Raw genomic sequence first — 5,736 nt, forward strand, 5'->3', positions numbered from 1 at the left:
TATCCGCTCATCACAACACCAAACTTAAATTGTTGCTTGTCCCCAAGCAACTGAAAATCAAATAGGATAAAAAGAAGAGAATATACTATAAATTCCAAACTATCAATGAAACATAGCTCCAATCAGATGAGCGGGACTTGGAGCTTTTTTGCCTCTTGAATAGTTTTGGCATCTCACTTTATCCATTGAAGTTCAGAATGATTGGCTTCTATAGGAACTCAGAGTTCAGATGGTGTTATTGATTCTCCTAGTTCAGTATGATGATTCTTGAACACAGCTATTTTATGAGTCTTGGCCGTGGCCCTAAGCACTTTGTTTTCCAGTATTACCACCGGATACATAAATGCCACAGACACATAATTGGGTGAACCTTTTCAGATTGTGACTCAGCTTTGCTAAAGTCCCCAATTAGAGGTGTCCAGGGTTCTTAAGCACACTCTTTTTTTTTGCTTTGGACCTTGACTTTAACCGCTCAGTCTCAAGTTTTCACTTGACACCTTCACGCCACAAGCACATGGTTAGGGACAGCTTGGTTTAGCCGCTTAGACCAGGATGTTATTCCTTTAGGCCCTCTTATCCACTCATGCTCAAAGCCTTGGGATCCTTTTTATTTGCCCTTGCCTTTTGGTTTTAAGGGTTATTGGCTTTTTGCTCTTGCCTCTTGGTTTTAAGAGCTTTTGGCTTTTTCTGCTTGCTTTTTCTTTTTCTTTCTTTTTTTTTTTGCCTTTTTTTTTTCTGCAAGCTTTGTTCTTTGCTGCTTTTTCTTGCTTCAAGAATCATTTTCATGATTTTTCAGATTATCAAATAACATGTCTCCTTATCATCATTCTTTCAAGAGCCAACATATTTAATATTCATGAACAACTTCAAAAGACATATGCACTGTTCAAGCATACATTCAGAAAACACGAAGCATTGTCACCACATCAATATAATTAAACTAAGTTCAAGGATAAGTTCGAAACTCATGTACTTCTTGTTCTTTTGAATTAAAACAGTTTTCATTTAAGAGAGGTGATGGATTCATAGGACATTCATAACTTTAACATAGTTACTAACTACTAATGATCATGTAATAAGACACAAACATAGATAAGCACTTAACATAGAAAACGAAAAACAGAGAGTGTAAGAACAAGGAATGATCCACCTTAGTGATGGTGGCGTTTCCTTCTTGAGGAACCAATGATGTCCTTGAGCTCTTCTATATCTCTTCCTTGTCTTTGTTGCTCCTCCCTCATTGCTTTTTGATCTTCTCTAATTTCATGAAGGATGATGGAGTGCTCTTGATGTTCCACCCTTAGTTGTCCCATGTTGGAACTTAATTCTCCTAGGGAGTTGTTGATTTGCTCCCAATAGTTTTATGGAGGGAAATGCATTGGAGGCATCTCCGGGATCTCATGGTGATGAGCTTCATTCGCCTCTTGAGCTCCATGAATGGGCTCTCTTGCTTGCTCCATCCTTTTCTTAGTGATGGGCTTCTCTTCCTCACTGGAAATGTCTCCTTCTATGAAAGCTCCAGCTGAGTAACAGAGATGGCAAATAAGATGAGGAAAAGCTAGCCTTGCCATGGGGGAGGACTTTTCGACAATTTTGTAGAGTTCAAGGGAGATGACTTCATGAACTTCTACTTCCTCTCCAATCATGATGCTATGAATCATGATGGCCCGATCCACAGTAACTTCGGATCGGTTGCTAGTGGGGATGATGGAGCGTTGTATGAACTCTAACCATCCTCTAGCTGCAGGCTTGAGGTCCAGTCTTCTTAGTTGAACCGGCTTGCCTTTGGAGTCAATCTTCCATTGAGCTCCTTCCATACATATGTCCATGAGGACTTGGTCCAACCTTTGATTAAAGTTGACCCTTCTAGTGTAGGGGCGTGCATCTCCTTGTATCATAGGCAAGTTAAATGCCAACCTCACATTTTCCGGACTAAAATCTAAGTATTTCCCCCGAACCATGGTGAGATGATTCTTTGGGTCCGGGTTCTTACTTTGATCATGGTTCCTAGTGATCCATGCATTGGCATAGAACTCTTGAACCATTAGGATGCTGACTTGTTGGATGGGTTTTGTTAGAACATCCCAACCTCTTCGTTGGATTTCATGTCGGATCTCCGGATACTCATTCTTCTTGAGCTTGAAAGGGACCTCAGGGATCACCTTCTTCTTGGCCACAACATCATAGAAGTGGTCTTGATGAGCTTTGGAGATGAATCTTTCCATCTCCCATGACTCGGAGGTGGAAGCTTCTGTCTTCCCTTTCCCTTTTCTAGAGGATTCTCCGGTCTTAGGTGCCATCAATGGTAATGGAAAAACAAAAAGCTTATGCTTTTACCACACCAAACTTAGAATATTGCTCGCCCTCGAGCAAGAAAAGAAAGAATAGATGATGAAGAAGAAGAAAATATGGAGGAGAGGGGGGGGAGTGGTGTATTCGGCCAAGAAGAGAAGAGAGGGTTGTGTTGTGTGAAAATGAGGAAGAATGGAGGGCTATATATAGGGAAGGGAGGGGGGTAAGGTTCGGCAATAAGGGTGGGTTTGGGTGGGAAATTGATTTTGAATTTTGAAGGTAGGTGGAGTTTATGAGGTAGGTTTATGGGGAAGAGTGGATGGATGTGAGTGGTGAAGTGGTGATAGGGAAGAGAGATTGAGGTGACTGGTTAAGAGTTTTGGGGAAGAGTGTTTATGGGATTGTGTGAAAGAGGGGTGAGAAGAAGTGAGTGGAGGTAGGTGGGGATCCTGTGGGGTCCACATATCCTGAGGTGATCCTGTGGGGTCCACAGATCCTGAGGTGTTCAAGGATTTACAACCTTGCACCAAATTAGGCATGCAAAATGCCCTTGCACACAACTCTGGGCGTTCAGCGCCAGATTGGTGCTTGTTCTGGGCGTTGAACGCCCATTTGTTGCCCATTTCTGGCGTTGAACGCCAGAACCATGCTTGTTCTGGGCGTTCAGCGCCAGCTCTTCTCCAGGGTGCAATTCTAGCGTTCAAACGCCGAGATGCTGCCCATTTTGGGCGTTCAGCGCCAGAACCATGCTCTGTTCTGGCGTTGAACGCCAGCCAGATGCTTCTTACTGGCGTCTAAACGCCAGTAAGGTCTTCCTCCAGGGAGTGATTTTTCTTCTGCTGTTTTTGATTCCGTTTTCAATTTTCATATTTATTTTGTGACTCCACATGATCATGAACCTAATAAAACATGAAAAATAATAAAAATAGAAATTAGATAAAAATTGGGTTGCCTCCCAACAAGCACTTCTTTAATGTCAATATATCTTGACAGTGGGCTCTCATGGAGCCTCACAGGTGTTCAGAGCATTGTTGAGACTCTCCAACACCAAACTTAGAGTTTGGATATGGGAGTTCAACACCAAACTTAGAGTTTGGTTGTGGCCTCCCAACACCAAACTTAGAGTTTGACTGTGGGGGCTCTGGTTGACTCTGCAATGAGAGAAGCTTACTATGCTTCCTCTCCATGGGTACAGAGAGAGATCCTTGAGTTTTAAACACAAGGTTGTCCTCATTTAATTGAAGGATCAATTCTCCTCTGTCCACATCAATCACAACTCTTGCTGTGGCTAGGAAGGGTCTTCCAAGGATGATGAATTCATCCTCATCCTTCCCAGTGTCTAGGACTATGAAATCAGTAGGGATGTAAAGGCCTTCAACCTTTACTAACACGTCCTCTACTTGTCCATAAGCCTGTTTTCTTGAATTGTCTGCCATCTCTAATGAGATTTTAGTGGCTTGCACCCCATAGATTCCTAGTTTCTCTATTACAGAGAGGGGCATGAGGTTTATCCCTAAACCAAGGTCACACAGAGCCTTTTCAAAGATCATGTTGCCTATGGTACAAGGTAATGCGAACTTTCCAGGATCCTGTTTCTTCTGAGGCAATGTCAGTTGATCCAGATCACTTAGTTCATTGGTGAACAAGGGAGGTTCATCTTCCCAAGTCTCAATACCAAATAATTTGGCATTCAGCTTCATGATTGCACCAAGAAACTTGGCAGCTTGCTCTTCAGTAACATCCTCATTCTCTTCAGAAGAGGAATACTCATCAGAGCTCATGAATGGCATAAGGAGGTTCAATGGAATCTCTATGGTCTCTAGATGAGTCTCAGATCCCTTTGGTTCCTCAAAGGGAAGCTCCTTATTGATCACTGGACGTCCCAGGAGGTCTTCCTCCTTGGGATTCACGTCCTCTCCTTCCTTCACAGGTTCAGCTATGGTGATTAATTCAATGGCCTTGCACTCTCCTTTTGGATTTTCTTCTGTATTGCTTGGGAGAGTACTAGGAGGGAGTTCAGTGATCCTTTTACTCAGCTGGCCTACTTGTGCCTCCAAATTTCTAATGGATGACCTTGTTTCATTCATGAAACTCACAGTGGCCTTAGATAGATTAGAGACTAAGTTTGCTAAATTAGAGGTATTTTGTTCAGAGTTCTCTATCTGTTGCTGAGTGGATGATGGAAAAGATTTACTGTTGTTAAACCTGTTTCTTCCACCATTATTAAAGCCTTGTTGAGGCTTTTGATCCTTCCATGAGAAATTTGGATGATTTCTCCATGATAGGTTATAGGTGTTTCCATAAGGTTCACCCATATAATTTACCTCTGCTATTGCAGGGTTTTTAGGATCATAAGCTTCTTCTTCAGAAGATGCCTCTTGAGTACTGTTGGATGCAGCTTGCATTCCATTCAGACTCTGAGAAATCATATTGACTTGCTGAGTCAATATTTTGTTCTGAGCCATGGCATTCAGAATATCAATTTCAAGAACTCCCTTCTTCTGAGGCGTCCCATTACTCACAGGATTCCTCTCAGAAGTGTACATGAACTGGTTATTAGCAACCATATCAATGAGTTCTTGAGCTTCTGCAGGCATTTTCTTTAGGTGAATGGATCCACCTGCAGAAGTATCCAATGACATCTTAGCTAGTTCAGACAGACCATCATAGAATATATCCAGGATGGTCCATTCTGAAAGCATGTCAGAAGGACACTTTTTGGTCAGTTGCTTGTATCTCTCCCAAGCTTCATAGAGGGATTCACCTTCCTTCTGTCTGAAGGTCTGAACATCCACTCTAAGCTTGCTCAGCTTTTGAGGAGGAAAGAACTTGGCTAAGAAAGCCGTGACCAGCTTATCCCAAGAGTTCAGGCTATCTCTGGGTTGAGAGTCCAACCACACTCTAGCTCTGTCTCTTACAGCAAAAGGGAAAAGCATGAGCCTGTAGACTTTAGGATCTACTCCATTAGTCTTAACAGTATCACATATCTGCAAGAATTCAGTTAAGAACTGAAAATGATCTTCAGATGGAAGTCCATGAAACTTGCAGTTCTGCTGCATCAGAGAAACTAATTGAGGTTTCAGCTCAAAGTTGTTTGCTCCAATGGCAGGAATAGAGATGCTTCTTCCATGTAAATTGGAATTTGGTGCAGTAAAGTCACCAAGCATTCTCCTTGCATTATTGTTGTTGGGTTCGGCTACCATCTCCTTTACTTGTTCGAAATTTTCAATAAGGTTGTCTCTGGATTGTTGTAATTTAGCTTCTCTTAGTTTCCTCTTCAGAGTCCTTTCAGGTTCTGGATCAGCTTCAACAAGAATGCCTTTTTCCTTATTCCTGCTCATAAGAAAGAGAAGAGAACAAGAAAAGAAGAAGAATCCTCTATGTCACAGTAAAGAGGTTCCTTATTGTTAGTAGAAGAAGAAAAGGAATAGGGGTGAAGAAGAA

The 5,736-nt window shown here is 42.1% G+C and overlaps 1 non-coding gene across 1 annotated transcript; it reads left to right on the forward strand.

The window, feature by feature from the left end:
- The first annotated feature begins 4,988 nt into the window (after positions 1–4,988).
- On the forward strand, positions 4,989–5,096 carry LOC112752638 (small nucleolar RNA R71). Its single transcript, XR_003177065.1, has one exon. It is a non-coding gene; the product is annotated as a small nucleolar RNA R71 (small nucleolar RNA).
- The last annotated feature ends 640 nt before the right edge of the window (positions 5,097–5,736 follow it).

This window comes from Arachis hypogaea, chromosome 15 (genome assembly GCF_003086295.3).
Source record: "Arachis hypogaea cultivar Tifrunner chromosome 15, arahy.Tifrunner.gnm2.J5K5, whole genome shotgun sequence".
Taxonomy (NCBI): domain Eukaryota; kingdom Viridiplantae; phylum Streptophyta; class Magnoliopsida; order Fabales; family Fabaceae; genus Arachis; species Arachis hypogaea.